Source organism: Anopheles gambiae, chromosome 2 (genome assembly GCF_943734735.2).
Source record: "Anopheles gambiae chromosome 2, idAnoGambNW_F1_1, whole genome shotgun sequence".
Lineage (NCBI taxonomy): Eukaryota > Metazoa > Arthropoda > Insecta > Diptera > Culicidae > Anopheles > Anopheles gambiae.
This window is the reverse complement of record NC_064601.1, coordinates 51,288,897-51,307,613: the sequence shown is the minus strand read 5'-3', so window position 1 is coordinate 51,307,613 and position 18,717 is coordinate 51,288,897. Positions and strand designations below refer to the sequence as shown.

Sequence of the window (18,717 nt, the reverse complement as noted above, 5' to 3'; positions counted from 1 at the left end):
ACAGCCGGCACAGTCTTCTTGCCTACCATCTACTCGGCGTGGGTCACACCTGGGCCATTACGGGATTGGCGTTAATGTTTAAAGCTTTGTTTTAACTTTTCACCTAGCACAAGCAGCGGCCACGCATTTCAGGTTTGGCGCGGGGCGCTAGCCTTTCAAAGGATACACGTTCCAAGAATCAGCCCGGGCACCGGTTGGCAGAAAAGCGCTATGAAACCAAGCGCGTGGAGATTTTCATAGTGCAGGGCCGCGAGTAGAGGAAACGCTTGAGCTTTCAGCGGCAAGTCTTTTGAGTCAACAGACAAAATTATGAATAATGAAGGTAAACAGGACTGAATTAGCACGTTTTACATCCGGTCAGTACGTGGGAACGCGTGGGAATTTTGGAAAGTTCATAGTGGTATCGTTAGTAATGGAAGGTTCAAGTGATGGCAGAAATGTGTTATCTTGTGAAAAAAGCAACCTTAGTATTAAGGAAATATAATACAAAACTCCTTCCAAGACAGCGTATTCGAATAAGACGTTTTGTTGGTGCTAAAGTTCAGACCCAGAGGGCGCTACTCCACAAAGCTGCCAGTTGTGGTCTGGCGCCTCGTCAGACAACCCTTGACAGCCGGTGAGCCGACTAGGTTCTTCGCCCTGACCGGATAGCGCATGCCCGGCCGGTCACTCATGGCGGGCACGGCAGAAAGCCGAGAGTACCGTTTTCAACCAGCAGCCCCTGGTGATCCTGGTGAGCGCCCGGATATGCATATGAATCTCCAGAGAGAATGAAATTGAAGGAGCATTGGGCTGCCAAAACTGCTGCTCCCCAAAAGACGCTTCATTGCATTGGTCACTCAAGGGCAAGGACATACTCAGCGTAGAGCATAAGTACGGCCTGTGGCTCACGTTGCACTACATTGCGCCGTACGGGAGCATCGCTCTCGCGTTGGGCTGATTGGTGTGAGCGTGAGTGCTGCATTTTTCCTGCTCGCTGGCTGGTACACCATGGAGCCTGTGCCTGGCCGCTCCGAACGTAAAATGTTTCCCGATGCCTTAGTTTCGGTGTGACGCCTTCGTTCGACAGACGTTGAGTCCGCGAAGCCTACGGTACGACGGTGCGACGACACAGCGCGTTCGAATCCTCTTCCTTTCCCGTTAGGGCGTGTGTGTGTGTGTAGTTCGGTCGGAGTTTAGTGGCACACAATAAGCGGAAGTCGGTCGCCCTTTGCTACCTTCCGTAGTGCGGGCGATGGGTGATTGTGCCAAGGGCCCGTGCCCCGCGAGATGAAGATGACGGTGCGCACAGCTGGCCGCGGGCGAGTGTTGACAGGTGCGGATGTGATCGCAAATCGCCGTCCCTGACCAGCCAGAAGCAGAAGTGTCATGTGGTAAGGCGAAAGTAGGATGTGGGTGCGTGTGCACTAGTGCGTTTGCGTGTAGTCGCAAGGTTAGACGTGCTGTTAGAAAAGTGAAATCGCAACCTCTCTGCTAATAAGTGCAAACGCAACTTTGTTGTAAGGTGAGTAAGTGGAACCCCTCTGTTACGTCGCAGAGGAAAGCGTGTGGTGTGTGGCAAAGCTGTCAGTCAAGTGTGTCCAGTGAGGTAGCGACCATCCTGACCCGACTGGCATTAGGACGCACGGTCCGAAAACAGATACCACTCTGCAGTGCGTTCGTGCCGGTAACGGTAAGCTCGCTGGTCGCGTAAATCGTTGCTTGCGGTGCGGTGTTAGCTTGTGCAGGCGCTTCTGTTTGCAAAGCCAGCCTGGCGAGGGAAACGGCCCAACGCAACGACCCGTGTCTAGTGCATCTGGATTACTCAGCTGGTGCCAGGCTGGTGCAGAGTGGTCGTTCAGCAGACAGTCGTCGTTCGGTTGGCTTCTTCTCTCGCCATCGATGCGCGTCCATGATAGGCTAGTGATAGTCGCAGTGGTTAAGTCTGATGCAGCCGACCAGAAGCTACGCTGGAATAACCACTGCGGAAGGATGCAGGCTGGTGCTCTCGTGTGACCGTGCAACCCTTGAATCCACTCAGTCGTACCCGTTATGGATTAAGCGGAAGGAAGGGTTGATGGCTATGGTTGATCTTACGGTTGAAGTGGAAGTGCCCGCGATGGATTATGTTGAAAGCAACATTAATTTATTATTGCTCCACCCGTACGCTGTTCCGCCGACGAAGCATGCAAAGGGATAATTGGACCCAAAGCTCGGCATCGTAGGGGGAGAAGCAGGTGGTGCCTCGGATGGAGTGGGATAAATCGTTTCACCAAAACAGCACCATTGAAAGTGTTCGTTCGATCGTGCGTAATGGAACTCGGTGGGGGAAAACGGGTGGAAAAATGCAACAACCACAAAAAATAAAAACAGAATTCCTCGAGCCACGATATCCCTGGTGATATTGTAAAAGTTTGCATCATGTGTTAGTGTGTGAGGGGTGTTGCTTTTTTGCGGTGTGTTTCTTTATTTGTGGCAATATTCGACCATGGATCGTTTAGCGCAATCATCCCGGAATGCAACCACCAAGCCAGATCCAATAGACCCGTGCCTGAGTTTATGTAGGTGAGGGTTGGCGTTTTTTGTTGCTGTTAGTTCCTTGCTAAGTACGTCCTGCCCATGGTCAGCATTCCAACGCGGTTCGTATCGTTGGTGCGATGGAAACTCGCCAGCCTTCACAAACCTTTCGTGGTGGGTCTGTCCGTGGCTAACAAGTGTATCAGTGTATCCGTGGGTATGGTTTATGCTAGCTTCGAGAACCGCTAGTTTGCAAGCAGTCCAGCCCATTGGTTGCCAGTGGGTTTTACAGTGAATAGAGATGCCAAAAAAAACGCAAAACATGTAGCGAAAACACACACAGCTTTTCAACATAACTTTATCATGGTGAAAGTTTATCGTGGCGAATGTTGCTGGAGCGCAAGAAGGAGGCCGAAATAAACCTAACCGTTTGTTGTTTTTCCATTTTATTTTTTGTTTGCAGCAACGGAATGTGGAAGTGAGTATGCCTGCAGTTGGGGTGTTTGTGTTTATGTGTTTGTGTCTATGAGTTTGATGTGCTTTTGGGTGAGAATGTGTGTGGGGGAAATATTGAAACGCGTGAGAGCAAAAATAGCTTAATCGAAAGAGTGAGAAGCGCACAGCATCTGGAAAGCGGATCAAAGGGATGGCAAGTGTTTTCAGCAAGTGTAAATGCGTGAAAAAATAGATAGATTTCATAGAAACGGAAACGAAACGGTTGTGTGCATTGCAAATGGGAGCCAGTTTGAAGTGCGAGGTACGAAACAAGAACGCGCGCTTAAATGACTCATCAAAAGAGGTAATAATTTGGGGAATGTGTCTTTTCAACAAGAATGCTGTAGAGGTTCATTTTAAATTTTATGATTTTGTTGTTATTTTCTGTATGTTAAAAAAACTATAATAGAGGCTTAAAGTTTTCTTCTTGTACTGCATATTCTAAACTAAAAAGAGACAGCTGCGTTTCCTTTTTCTGTTGATACGTTGAACCCATTCCAGGCTTTGCAGTATAACAACATTATGTCCCTCCAAGTGCTGAAAACCACAAAAATACAACAATGGTTAAGCGAGCTGGGAAGAGAGGGAGAGACTAAATGAATAAAAAAAATGGAAAAAGAGTAAAAGAAAGCAGTGCTGGCCAAATTAAAGCTCGCGCCCTGTTTGCGTTTGCAGCTCGACCACGTGGTGAGATGAAACATGTTGCAACGGTGATGACAGGGTTTAATTAATTTTTAATGGTACATCGGAGTGTCGGTGTAGGAGCCACACGGGCAGCGGGGCTTTGATCCATTGCATACAGTGTGAGGCTTTTTTTATCGGTACCAGTCCCTCATTGTCATAAAACATGCTTCCCAAAAAAGCCCCAACTGCAACAGTATGCTACAGCGGATGAGTTCGGAAGAACGGAAAACCAAAATACAAAAGCTGTCCTTGCTCTCGCATAAAAGCGAAACTAATCACACTCATGGTCGAGCTGCTTTTGATAGGGCGTGGGAAAGGGAGTGATGCAGTAGGAAGAGAAAAATCACGTTCCCTCCCCATAGCGCTGCTGCGACCATCAAGTGACATCGTGTGGGTGTAAAACAACGCAGCAAAAGTGATAAAAACTTTGTCTCCATCAAATAACGCCTCTCTTCGCATCTCTTCGCCGTTTGCCGGTGGGGGAGGGCCACAAGTAAAGATAAAGTAATGCTTCAGCACCGGCAACAGCGAACGAACGGGGAGCGAAGGAAAACAACCGCCCTGGCACCCAGCAAAACCAAAAGCCAGATGTGGAAAAACCGCGTGCGTTCTTGTCGCCGTTGTTTGTTGGTGTCCAGGAAACCGCGGGCGCCAAAAGAAAACGTGGCAAGAAAATGATGCTTTTAAAATTTACCGCCATCATTACATTCGGTGGTGCAGTGTTTTTGTTGTTTTTTTTTTCTTTCGCTTAGGTGCGCCCCTACTCGGTGATGGTGGCGTGCTTTTGCGAGATTGTTTTTGTTTAGCACCAGCAGCTCAAACACCAGTAGCCGCATCCCGCAAAGTGAAGGGAAAAGTGTTCCTCTCCAAGGTAATGTGCGTTGATTTTTTGTTTGCCTTTGTAGTTAGTGAGGAATTTCGTTAGAGAAAAGCATCATCAAAAGCGCTTTCCATTTCCTGGCCCAACCCAAATGGATGCCTTGCTGGATACAAACACAAAAACGCACGAAGCAGAAGCGATCTCGCAGAGCGAGGAGCGAAAACTTTCCGGGCTGTCTTTCATAAAGCGCACGAAGCGTCTGTTCGCGGAACAACTGAGCGGTATTTTGGATGGGATGGTTTTCATTTAATTTCCTTCCTCCGAACACAGACCCTCCAACTTGATACGCTGCATGAAGCGGGAGGAATGGAACTGTGGCCAAGGCTAAGATATCCTAGCCGGCTGCCAGCCGTCGCCCAGTTACTGATCTGCACGGATGCCGGACTTGGACTTGGCCAGGTGGCTGTGGCAGGAGCAGTGTGGCGTGCCGTTTTCCCATTTGATTGGCACACTTTTTTGTGTACATTGTTTACGGGCTAAAGAAGGCACCAAGAGAGAGATACATGCGCCGAATGGCACAGGGCATTTTTCGGCTGCTTCATTTCTTTGGGGTGTTGGCGTTATTTTTTGCGCGCGAGATTGGTGTTTAGAGCGATGGACTGTTTGAACATTGCGCACGATACGTTGATGAAATGGAGCATGCCTTTCCGGTGAAGGTTCGTTAGATGAGGCGACAAAAATATGCACGTTTCACGTTGGTTGGGGATGTTTCTTTAAAGTTTGTTGAAAAGAGGAGGTATGGCTCGTCCTTTGTTTGGAGAGATACTTTTCTTCCCATCCTCTCAGTGGGCGTGCAAACATTACACTGAATGATGATATTTTATGCTGAAGCAGCACATCATTTTCGCAGAAATCGTTATCCCCTTGACGTTTTGTTGGCTACTTTTAGTCACTTTAAAATATTCACAATATCTGGCCGTTTATGTGCCGTACGGTCTTCTTCGGAGTTTCTTTGGCTCACCCTTGCTTAATCCTGCACTTCCGTTGATCAGCGCACATTGGCGTGTCTCGTGCGGTGCCGGGCTGTATCTGATGACAGTGTCATAAACGACACGTCGTGTTGTGTTGTTGCTGCTAATAAGAAACCACAGCACAAAGTCGAGGAAACCGAAGCCTGTTTATCTTAACGAGCACTTTCTTGCACGATTGTATGCGCCGAGTTGTCACACAAGCTGTGGGGCCGTTCCTCACAAATTAAGCAAACCGTCTTCCGCTAAGACGACTTTGTTACCATTTCCACTCAGAAAAGTCTTCTTTGAGCCTTGTGAGGAGAGTGGGGCTGTTTACATTGGGGCATATTTTCTAATTATCTTCTCCCACCGGGGGTTGTCCCATACGCAAAGCTCGTGTCCGGGGTTTTAGCATATCAACATCAAAACAGATTAAATGTAATGTTCGCAAGCGATAGAATGAGAGAACGTAGGAGAGTGACTCGTTCATTCTGAGAAGTACCGGTAGCAGGGATGGAAAGCGACCACATTCGTTAAGATAATGAATATGTTTCGTAAAAGACGCCAGAGGTTTTGTCGACAGGGGTGGAGAGAAAAGCTTAAGAATGCAAAAATGAAGACAGAACATTATGATGTTTTGTGTTGGTAGCTACTACATGTGAATGTTTTATTTATATCAATTGGTAGAGTTTATTAGATGATTTTGAGTATTGCTTTTGTCACAAGATTTGAGTAACGCAATAATGCAGCAATAATTCTTTTGAATGATAATGCTAAGAGTTCATGTGAAATCGTTTATCTAAGATAGTTTACCTTCTCGTTATCGCGCTGGAGGTCACATAATACACATATTACATACAAAGAAGGATCCAAAACTCATTGTAGAAGGGTAAAATATCATCCATATTCTTGTGATCATTTAAATCCTATCTGAAACCAAACAAGTAGCAAATTTAGCTGGCAAGAAATGATGTTCATTGAAGCAATATGCCCGTAATGCTCATGACATATTTGATCAATAACAATTACTGGGAAACCTGCTGGAAATAAGTACACTAATATTTTGTACGAAAAATAAGTAAAGACAATGATCGAAATAAACCAATTAGTCTCTTGGAAAGACATTGTTGCTTCAAAATTAATGTACAAACATAATGTTTTATAACGATTCTATGAAGAAAAGGGTTTTCCGGAAGGATTTGATAACCTGGACAATTCACATGATTAATCAAAATGTTAGTACTTCAGTCAATAACGGACAGGCTTTTATGCATGGATTTGTCTGGAGTTGTCTTTAGAAATAATCATAATGTTTTCTGCCGATAATCGAGTTTTTCTTGATATGCAACAATGCATCAACCAAGCTTAAGGCTGCATTTTGATTACGATTCAACTATGATTCAATTATGAAGTACCTAGAAAAACGGTATAATTTTTACAAAATAAGATTTCGATTTACACTTCATTATAAGATATCTTAAAAGTTTATGCCACTATATGATATAAAATGTTTAACATAAAATAGGTAACAACCATTTGTGCTGCTAAGGGAGTTCAAATTCACAATGATAGGACATGAAGAGCAGATAACTTCAATCCATCGAAAACGATTGTGTACTGTCTCAGATATTTCAATATGGTACAGTTATGGCAAAACTGACACCATGATTTTGGCTTCATGAAGAGAACTGGGGAACGTATAATTAGAACTTTATTATTTTAGACATATACATCGACGGAGTATAAAAATGAACGGAGGATGAAAGGTCAACAGATTTGATATTAACGAAGATGATACCCACTCCGAGCGTAGCCTTAAACATATTCCTTCTTTTGACAATGGCTCATTACTTGAAAACAGGCAGCGGACGGAGTAGTTGAAAGTAACACGTTTGAAATTATCTGTATCATTTAAATGCAAATCATAGATTGGTTTGAAAAACAAAACAAAACATTAAGTAATAAAAACAATCATGTTGTAATTTATCAAAACTAATCAGCAATACTCATTCCACGTGCAACCATTTCTCTGCTCACAAAAACTTACCATTCGAAACGGCACACCTGCGACACAGTCCATTCACAAAGCGGCAATTCAATTGAAACGCTTGCTTTTTGCCTAGGCCTTATGAAATCTACGTGCCTTTGCCCGGCGAACAGCCACCAGCGGAGCAGTTCCACTACCACACGCCTAGCCTCAGCGGACCGAGACCAACAATGACGTCTAGAGTGGTTAACATTCATTTGATTTGATTTTCTACACTCATTTGCACCTCCACTGCTACCATTTTCATAACTAGCTCCAGTGCCAGTTCTCGAGAACGGCAACGGAAGACCTGCTTGGGCTCCGTAATTAGTTCATTTCAATTTGACCCGTTTTGCTGTCGCGCCACCACGTGCCTCTGGTCCTTTCAATCCATCCCAAACGACATCGGTGAAAACGAAAATGAGCAAAGAAAAAAAACACATCCCATTTGAACGTTTGCATCCTTATCTTACCCGGTCGCAGGCCGGAGTAACCTGCGCTGGGCCATTCGAGGGGCCACGTGTATTTGGCAATTTTCTCACGTTTCACAGCCACTCGACACGGCACGGCATTGTGTGACGGTCCGCTTCGAACCGCCTGATAGACCGAGGGGGATAGCTGGAAGTTGTTACTTGCTCCCAAGAATCCTTAGAACCAATGCTTACAGTTCCCCTGCACGAGCGTCTCGTTCCGATGGCGGTGTTTGTATAATGGGCTAAAGTTTCTTAGCGTCACCTTTACCTCACGGCAAATGGAACCTTTGGGAGGGAGGGCATCTCTTTTTCTCCTCACCAAAGTGTAGCACAAATAAGGTGCTGAATACATTGTAAGGCACGCCAAGGGGCTTGGCCAGGGTTTCGGTACGGGATGGAAATTAACGAAAACCGACACGACAACACATTCAAGTAATATTCAAATAAATTCCTAATTAAAGCAAAACGCGTTCCGGCATCGGACAAGCGTGTCGTATAAAGCGCTCGTCGACCACCAGCAGCTGCTCGTGGAAGTTCTCATTTCCCGGAAAAAAAACCAAACAACGGAAACGACGAAAGGCTTCTACGCAAAGGTTGCTGCTGTGTCGCTGTGTGGGTAGCAACTGAGTGGAGAGGAACAGCTAGAAGTTAAGCGACATCCGCACCAGCTTCGCCAACGGATCTAATTGTGCTGAGTGGTGTTCGGTAATGTTTTGCCGCAGAGTGCCATTTTTATTTCAATCAAGCCATCGTCCCAGATAGCGCCGGTTTTGGTGTCGGTGGCGCTCGATGCCCTCGCCTACTGTGCTTGGTTTTCGATGGGATGTGCTTTGGCATTCGGAGTGAAGATGATTCTTTGTAGCAGACAGTAGTCGCTCTGGCAAAGTGGTTCGACGAGCTTTTGTTTTGGTGTTTTTCGTTCGCCTTTGTCGGGCTGGGGCACGTAATGGGGCTTCGTGCAAATGAAAGCGCCGAAGACGGACGCTGCAGTGTCACTTGCTGGATGCTAGAGTACCGTGGGAAAACGGCCGTCTCCTTCTTGTACGTCCGATTCGTTCGATAAATTTGGTTGGTAAGCAGGGTGGCAGGAGCTTCCATTGCCAGTGTGCGGATGATTCTGCGAATAGAAATCCTTTCGCTTCGTGTCTGCTTCCTGTCTGTCTAGGTGCAGACGAAGAAAACGTGTCGGTGCCAGGATTTGAATGTCCGCCAGAAAGGAGTCGATGCAAAACGATACCGTGCCGGGGATCGCTTGGGCAGATTCACCACCGAGCATGGCTAGTTGGTGTGGTCTAGTTGAACGAATCTGTCGATTGGATGATCCATTCGATTCAGTGTGGAGCAGCAAACTCTTACCACGGGTAACTGCCACAATGTAGGAACGGCGAGTGACACGATAAATCGAATTAATCGGTTCTGCTGAAGCTGATTCCATAGCACTGCACATTGTGCCTCGTCGCTTGAATACCGTTGACATTCTCTTTCACCCCGTTTCGATGGCATCAAATTGAGCACAGAGCGTTCTTAGAAGAATTTTGCAATTCGTATTCTACTGCCGTTGGTTCATACTGGTGAGTGGTGTTAAGGTTTGGGTTTCTGCCTTCCCGAAATCAATCAATATTCACCGTCATGCGTTGGTAATCCGGTGTAATTTTGTGTTTGTAAGCAGTTTGTCGTCGTGTTTTAAGTGCAATGTCGCTGCCCCATCGGCATTTAGGATTTTAATAGCCATTTTCCTGTGGAATTGAACAATTGAATTAATTCTACCAATAGCAGGAATCTTATGTATGGATTATACAAAATAAAATTATACAGAAAGATTACAATTTTTTTCAACTAGATACTGAGCTTTGTTTTAAGTTGTGTTTTATAATCATTTATTCATTGATAAAAACCATTTATCAGTTCATGAAATCGTGCTTATAATTAATAGTTTAACAATACTATAAATAATAACAGATAAAATTATTCGAAAAGGACATTTGGCCGCGTTTCAACATAAACACCTTTGCGGTTCAGTCGACCTATGCAAGCTAATACGCTTATTTATACTAAGTAACCTGATAGTCTGTCTTCCCTATCGGTAGGAAGGTCCACATGGAAATTGATCCCGTATGGCCTTGTAGGAGCTGGTGTATCTTTGCAATAGTACACCGTGCCGCCTCTAAGAAATAATATTTATTATTTCGAGACTGTTGAGTCCCGTACTTTCGAATTATTTTCCGTTGAGTTCGGTTGTGTTTGTCTATTCTGTTGAATAAGACTAAGTGAAGCAGATTTCAGTTGGTTTAACTATTAAGTCAAAGCACTGTATTTTGTGCAGTTTGTTTGAGACCACGATTTTGATGAAAGATGTGAAGTTCTGTCAAAAATATCCATAATTCTAACCTTTATTCTCTTATAAATTACAAAAATATAATTGATGCTGTAACGTTATGTTTAAATAATGATCTTCCTGTGTACTATACTAAATACCGACGTTTTATCAGTTCTCAGTATCAGTTAAATGAGAAAGCTCATTTACTTGGTAAAGATGTTGTATGTCAACATGACTTTATATTGACTTACAAATAATGTTTCATTATCCAGCACCAACACTAATATACAGTGTTTCCGGCTCACATGCAAATTAGGCAAAAGCCATACTCCCTTTCTACGATTTATTTTGATAGCCATACTTTTAGCTTCAATAAATATTTTCCTAGTGCATCTTAAACGACAGTAAAAAAAGTCATGTACGAAAACATTTACATGAGAATTTGCAACAACGCTCCCTTGGGAATGGGATAATCTGATCAAATGTATCGTAGCTTAATGCAAAAGAAAAGAAGTGCCCTAATTAGGCCAGCATAATTGATCTCATCTCTATGGATTTGAGATGCCATCAAAGCGAAACAATTTTCAAGTGGCTTCGTGAAGCATGCCCAAACGTTGTCTGCTTTAGAGCGCTCTCCAAACTGGATAAGGAAACACTTCTCAAGAGCGCATGAGTTTATGTATGTGTGCTTGTGTTGAATGTTTTTCTATACGCGCACCATTTCCTCGAAAGCCGTAGCGCAACAGCGAGCAGATGCTGATAGCGATGCCCAAACACCTGGGCAGCTGTTTGGAGTGAGACAGAGAACACAAACAAACGAAAAAGTTTGTGCCGACTTCCCCTCCACCTGAAGCAAATGAGCTTCGGGGTGAGGGCAGTATAGCCCGGGCTAGGAAAATGGTGGAATGATAAGGAAGCATTATTTACGCTTAAAATTTCGACAAACAACTGTTGTTTTCTAATGACAGTACATACCGTTTAATTCCAGTCAATTGCTTTTCATTTAATTAGTGCGCCTCCACATCCGAACATTCGGATGCTGACGAAAGATGTACGAGGTTGCGGCTTAGAGGCGGGTTGTGTTGACTTGCGAAAATTTCCACGTTCAATTGGTGCGAGCAAACGCTGTCGGAAATGTTGGATGTGGTATGGCAAAGCGCTCTAATGGATTCGACAGCGTCAAAAGTTCGACTGCTCGACTTTATAAGACCGCGCACGGCACTACGATAATGAATCCGGCGTAAAGTAAAACTCCTTTTGTAGCACCGTGCGGTCATGAAAAATTAATACATGTCGCCGTGTATCGAGTGTGCCCGTTCGGCTATTAGCGCGTCAATCGTGTGCTAAGCTTCAACGAGGTGTGAAGTTGGGCGTGTTTAATCTTACACTTTAGGTAAATGTGATACCCGGCGCGTACTCTCGGTGTACGAAGCCGCCTTGGAAGCACCTTAATTATGTAAAACACTACTTTAAGAGCTTCCCGGGCATGAACCATCCCCCGGGTACAAGGGAAGCCCAACAATTGTTCCTTTGCACTGGGAAGGGGAGCGTTGAAGTGATTGGAAAAGTTCCGGCAACTTTCTGGATCATTTTTACGGTTTTGTTGGATTCTTTTCCCCCATGCGGTCCGTGTCAATCGTTTGTTTTGCCGAAGCGGCTGACGGTTTGTATTCGCATCTGTCTGCATTCCCAGAGCGCCCGGGCGTATGGTTGAAACTCCCAAAATACGATTATAGAAATATAAAGCGACCCCGTTGAGCCTTTTGGGTACTTTTTTTTGTAATGTAACTCAGAAAAAAGAATGCTAAAAAAACTTTACACACACACAGGCACACATGGCATCATGGCTTTCTCTGGCACACACTGTACGGTGAGTTTCGGATAGGAATAGCACACCCCTTACGCGTATTGCTGGTGCTCATTCCGATAAAGAACGCACGCGTAAGAAAATGAAAAAGCCATAACCGGTCTTTGACGGGATAGCCGTGCGTACGCCTTGCGCCGGAATCCCTTGCGAGATCCGGGCTCCATGCGAGCGAATCCATTTTCCAATTTTCCCCGGCTTACGGCCCGGCCTGTCCCAGGGCTGCGCAAACAAACATACAAAGTTATAATTTATATTTATCCGCTCGCTGTGTCGCTTTTCCAGCTTGCCGGTGTGCTGCTCAACCGCTACGCCAAAATGCGTACACACGTACACATGGGGCGCATTCAGAGGATGTGACCAGGCTCGCCGCTCCGGGGCCGCAGCCGGGTAGCGTGCTGATAGGGCCGGGGAGGCAATGCTGGCAAAGCTGTTGACACAATCCAGCCAACGGGAGCGGCCCACCGGTTTGGAAGCTGCAGAATGGTGGGTTGCGAGTGGTGTGTTTGCCCAACGTGTGGTAGGCAAATCGTAGGACGATACAGCTTTAACCGCCACCAGCCACCAGCCCGGGTCGGTTTGAACTCATTAAAAGAACGACACTGTTTTTGAAATTTTCCTTCTTGATTTGGCGGGGGTCTACTTGTCTTCACGCGCCGAGTTTTTCCCCTCGGTCGCCCCCGAAAACTGTGCTGCTGATCAAGATAAATATTTGTGGTGAAATTTCGGTCCACCGAAAAACTATCGCAACAGGGGGCAACCGGGAACCTTTGCGGTGTCAAATTGATTTATACCGAACGGGACCACGGACCATGGGTCGGCCTCGGGGGGAAATGGTGTTTTGGGGCTCAGCTCAGCTTCGGTTCTTGGGAGAAAGTTGTTTAATGATGCCGGTGTCGGTGCTGAATTAAGAAAGTCAACGAATGGCACGGCAGGACGCAAACGGTCGCAGTGGGCGAGGTACATGGGACGGCGCAACGGGTAGCAAAGCTTACTGCGGCAAATTAACGCTTCTTCCGGCAGGCTCCCCGGATCAAAGGCACCGAATTTATGTGTGGGGGTAGTTTTGAGGGTAGCGGCGTAATTCTTCGATTGCTATCGACGTTGCCCCATGGATTGCTTAAGAGGGTGATTGCTGCTCGGTTTCTTGTGAATCCGTCCTTTCCTGTTCGAAGGCGTATCATGAACAAGATTACACTCGAAATCTTGTAGATGCGTTGCAAAATGCTAATAATTTTCAGCAGAAATGATTACATTCGCTTGTGCTATGTTAACATTTCGTTCGAATCAAACAGTGGCGGCATGGTGAAGCACAAAAAGAAAGTTCGGATTAAATTGGATTTACACTATTCAATGGGGAAAAGATGCCTTTCCTTCCGAGATAGAGAGCTTTCTCATTTCGTTGCTAAGCTACATTGTTAAGTGAAATCGGCAAAGTCATCCCCAAAATAGGACCGTCTGTTGTGTTACATCACGGCAACTGCCGTTGTGAATGGTTTCGTTGTGAAAGAGACACTACTTGGAAAATGTTTCGAAATTTGTGTGTAATCCTGTGGGGCCGAAACAAAACAATAAAAAGTGCTAAAAAAACATCGCTTTTCAATCCCAGTACATTACATGGTACTTTGCAAAGAAAACAATTAGGTGAGCACTTTTTGCTATCGATGTTCGAACACAATCCCACCCAAGTCAGATGGAAAGTAAAGCTTTTAAAACAGTGAGTAGAAAAAAAAGAGAAGCAAAAAAACTGGAGCAGCTTTGTTGTGTAATGAAATCATGTTCCACTCACCCAGTGAGTCTGTTCGCTGGCGTGTATATTGTTTCCCCTCTCTTACCAAGCGTTGAAACAATGGACTCATGCCATGCTCATGCGAAGGCTTTGCAATGGTTCGAAATTGTAAAGTAAAAAGTGTACCACTGATGTAACGCCCACTCTCACTAATGTTAGATCCTTTTTAATTAATTAAGATTAAGAGCATTGCTTTGCTCTTTTTGTTAAGCTTTGTTTGAAGAAATTCTCTTTCGTCATCACGCCCGTAGGCTTATAGGGTTTGCGAATAGGTCTGTTCGGATGGGATCGGGCTTTTTTCGTCTTCGTTGTGCGGTCGTTGGTGTCTGTCTTTGGTTAACGTTTTTTACTAACTGCACTAGCTACAACGAACAGTTGGCGAGTAAGAAATAAAAAGAACCATAATCAAAACATTACCAAAGCGTTACCATTTGCGTTGGTGAAGAAAAGTCAATACAGAATGCCAATTGCAAAATGGGTGAAATAACAAAAATATGAATGAAAAGGCAGCAACATACAGTAAAATGGATTAAAAACAATCGAATTTACCAGCAATGTTTTTTTTGTTTATTTTCAAGTACTTTTTGTCTTTTTGTTAAAGCAAAGGCATGTTCCGGTTTTGCTAGAAATTTATCACACAGTATGTATGTGGCCGTTGCCTGAAGCAGCAATGCTTATCATTCTAACAAATGGAATCGTTGGCTGGTATCTGCCATTGCGTGCGGCCACAGCAAGATAGATGGCTTTATGGTAAAATGGTTGGCAGGGAGTGAGAGAAAAAATAAACGACCTGAAGTTTGAGGTTGACGAAAAAAAAAAAAAACAAAGAAAAATGGAACTTTTTTCAACCTCACTGTCAACCGTGCTGGAAGTACAAACTGGCAGATGACATGCAGATGCCCAGCCGTTGGGCGTTTTCTGTCGCCAAAGGCGAGGATTGAGTGAGTCAACATATTTCCTGAAATTTGGGTTTTTTGTTGTTAAATATTTGTGCAATTTTCCTTTTCTTTTGTTGCTTGGGTTTGCATGGTCTCTGTATGTTTCTGTGCGCATGCATTATAATATCACCCCACGTCGAGGGTGACCTTTGGGGATTTTTTTTTCTGGAGGAAAGCAAAAAGAAACACTTACTTCTGTATCGACCATAGCCGGCAGGTTGGCCTTCGTCAAATTCCCAGCATCAAAAAGCAATGGGTAGCAACTGGCAACTATGAAGGAGGCTACCGGGTGGGAAAAAAGTATCACCACCCACCGTGTTTTTAAGCCTAGTGCCTGTTCAGAACTGGACCTCTTTAGGATGGAATTGACAGCCAGAGTTAGGCACTATATTTCCAACGGTAGAAAGTCCAACAAACGGCAAGCAGTGTCGTTCGTTCGTGAGATGATTTGACGGAGCCTTGGTGACCGAGGGCAACGCACCTTCAGTCACCAAACGTATTTTTGCTTTCGTATGAATAATCCACTTCGCAGCGATATCGTATTGCCGGTTTTTTAGAATACAAAAAAAAAGAAATAAACCTCTTTGGTTCAATGAATGGGTCGGTATTTTTTGTCAGGGATAGCATTAGAAGGCAACTCTCAAGAAGGATCGAAAATGGGTCAAACTACTCAACATCTCACACAAAGACCGCGGTAAGACACTGAAGGAGTGAAAGTAAACAAGGGAAGCGAACGTAGAGAAGGAGTAGCAAGCAAAATAGCAACTAAACAAACATTTTAAGACATAAAAAGCCAATCCGATTTCGTCTAGGGGATTGCGGGGCGAGTTTAGGGCATAGGGGAAAAAGGAAAATAAACCCAACGGAGGACTTATTCATCCATCAATCATTTTGGGAATAAAATTGTCACTCGTCAGCGCTTGTCAGGTTGTACGTTTGATGTGAGCTTTACACTGGCCTACATATGAAACGTGTTTAAAGTAGTATCCACGTCTAATAGATGATATTTGGTTTAATTTCTATGATCTGTTTGCTTATCAAATGCTTGCACAATCTAAAATGTGTGGATATAAAAACGGTGCTTAGAAGCTCAATAAGTCTGAAAACTCTACCAAGTGTCTGAAAGTCTATCTTTTACTGTGGCTCCTATTTGACTTCTTCGACGTGGAATTACACAATTGATTCGTTTTCTTTAGCAGTTTGAAGTGCTATCGTTGTGTAGCGATTTTAGTCCAAGCTATCGATTACATGTTCAGTTATTTTAGAAATATCGGTAAAACTCTGCTGTATCTTATTCATATTTCAAGATTCATGCGTAGCTATGACAATAATGTAAGTCGATTGTTTCAAACAGTTATATAATGTACAATAGCGGCCACCTAAAGTCGGACACCTTATATTTTCTCCTCGTATCTGACTTTGCGGCACCCTAGACAGTTCCCTATCCCGCTTATCGGACAACCTTCTTCACAAGTCTTTGAGGCCACTCTTTAGCTATAGACATGTAAAAACTTAAACCGATATCTTTACGTAGCGTGCCAATATTGGATCTTGGATTTTTAGAACGGTAATCATTAAGACTTCGTGCCATAAGCGCTCATGCATCCCAATAACGATACCCTAACAAGTTCAACGGGTTCAACAACCTGCATGACATTTTCCGCATCAAAACTAATGTTTTTGTTTTATTTATGCACAAATTCTAAATCAAAAGTAAGATTTTTAGGATGCCTTGACCGTTTGTCTTAACCTTTGAACAAAATGTGACTTCCTAACTAGCGTAAAGCCTGTCGTTATAGATTTGTTACAACCGATAGCTTTGACGCGGTCTTCTACCATTCTGTTTTATTGTCTTATCTATTGATTATGTTCACGTTGTCTTAAGCTCGATGTCTCAAACATGAAACATTATTTTTGGTATGAACCAACCGTAAAAACGGATGCTTTTGAAAACTTCTCCACATGGTTGTATCCGATAATGTTTTTAATGTTCATTTGTTTTTGTCTGTTACCTATATTAATTAAGATCTTATGTAAAAAAGCCGACAAAACTGTCTGTTTAACTTTATTCCTGATACTTTTTATGAAAATCAATAATACCTTCTTCAAAATTATGAATGAAGACCGTCCGATTTTCAGTGGACCGCATACATTTTATACCTATTTTTTATGAATGATGTTCCGAGATTTTTACAGAAATATATTTGATTTTTTACAAGTGCAGACGTAAAGAATGTCCTCAAAGACGTGTGAAGCAGATAATAAAACTATTATTCCTAAATCGCAATAGGGTTTCCAACCAGAATTTTCTACAATTCATCAACTGGACATGCTAAAGAGTGACATAGTTGCTAATAGAAATAAAAAAAATCAACCCGATTAGTATTACTAGATTCTAGAAAAGGCGTTCGATACGATCTGGCATAATGCTTTAATTTATAAACTTATTCATTTTCAATTTTCAAAACATATTATTCACACTATCCATAGTTTTATATCACACAGAAGAAAAGAGGTTCATATCTTTAACCAATCCTCTGAATCACACACCCCAATAGCAGGAGTTCCACAAGGCAGTGTGCTCTCTCCTATCCTATTTAATATATACCTATCTGATCTTCCTAAAATGAAAAACTGCAATCAATATTTGTATGCAGATGATGTTGCAATACATGGTAAAAACGCCAAAACAATAATTAAAACTCTAAATTCCGCTCTTAAAATCTGCTCAAATTACTGAAAAAAGTGGAAACTAAAAATTAATGAAAACAAATCAGCAGCTATATTTTTCACCTGTTTCACTAGAGTTTATAAAATTCCAAACAATTTACTCCAAATAGAAAATCCGGATATACCGTGAAAGAATAATATAAAGTATCTGGACCTGACACTGGATAAACGTCTAACTTTCAAACAACACGTACTAAACACCACCATAAAGAGTGAAATTGCGCGAAAACACACAAAAAAGACTCCAAATAAATCAAAATAAATACCCCAAAACAATATTAAATGTTCCACCATGGCATAGGACTCATTTAGTTCACACAAGCTGTAATATGAGTACAATCGAACAATATTTAACTCAATTGAACTCCAGCTATATTAGCAGGAACTTCTCGAACTCTATCAATCAACCATTATTATGAACATGAATACATTAACATCCCCCTTCTTCATACTATCCCTCCCTATTACTGTTTAAAATTTGTAATTCTTATAACCAATGAAAAGTTACGATGAGATTAAACAAAAAAGATAATCTGCATAGTATTGGCATAATGCTAAGTTAGGTTACATCTAGAATCTAGAATGTAGTTATCATATTTATTTTTGCTTCTGAGATAGGTTTTTGCTTAACCAAGTTTTCCCACTCAATGCTTCCAAATGCCTCTCAGGTAACTGAAACGTTTAAATCGACCAGCTTACATACAAATTAAGTATTAAGAGGAAAGACGAGATCGAACCCATTACGAATACTCACTTTTTACTGCGTAAAAAGCAAAACTCTTGTTCAAAAATATCTACTACTACTACTACTACTACTACTACTACTACTACTACCACTACTACTACTGCTACTACTACTACTACTACTACTACTACTATTACTACTAAAGACGTGTGAAGAAAGTTGTTCGATTAGCGGTTTAGGGAACTGTCTAGGGTGCCGCAAAATCAGATAAAAGGTTAGGTGAGGTGTCTGACTGTAGGTGACCGCCACTGTATTATCATCTTTTACATCTTTAACATGCTGTTTTACCACTGATTTCGCATGATTTTGTTGGAGTGTCTTTTTAAGTAT

General features: G+C 43.1%; 1 protein-coding gene across 12 annotated transcripts in view; it reads left to right on the top strand.

The window, feature by feature from the left end:
• Positions 1-18,717, top strand: part of LOC1274072 (neural cell adhesion molecule 1) — a 136,066-nt gene that overhangs the window by 27,147 nt on the left and 90,202 nt on the right. The window contains exons 1-2 of one of the 12 annotated variants that reach the window (XM_061641721.1): positions 1,006-1,092; positions 2,960-3,295. The exons of 9 other annotated variants lie outside the window; for them this stretch is intronic. The gene's annotated coding sequence lies outside the window, so the exon portion shown is untranslated. Of the gene's footprint in view, positions 1-1,005; positions 1,505-2,959; positions 3,296-18,717 lie in introns of those variants that run through there. 2 more of the 12 variants (XM_061641713.1, XM_061641710.1) reach the window with 2 other exon arrangements.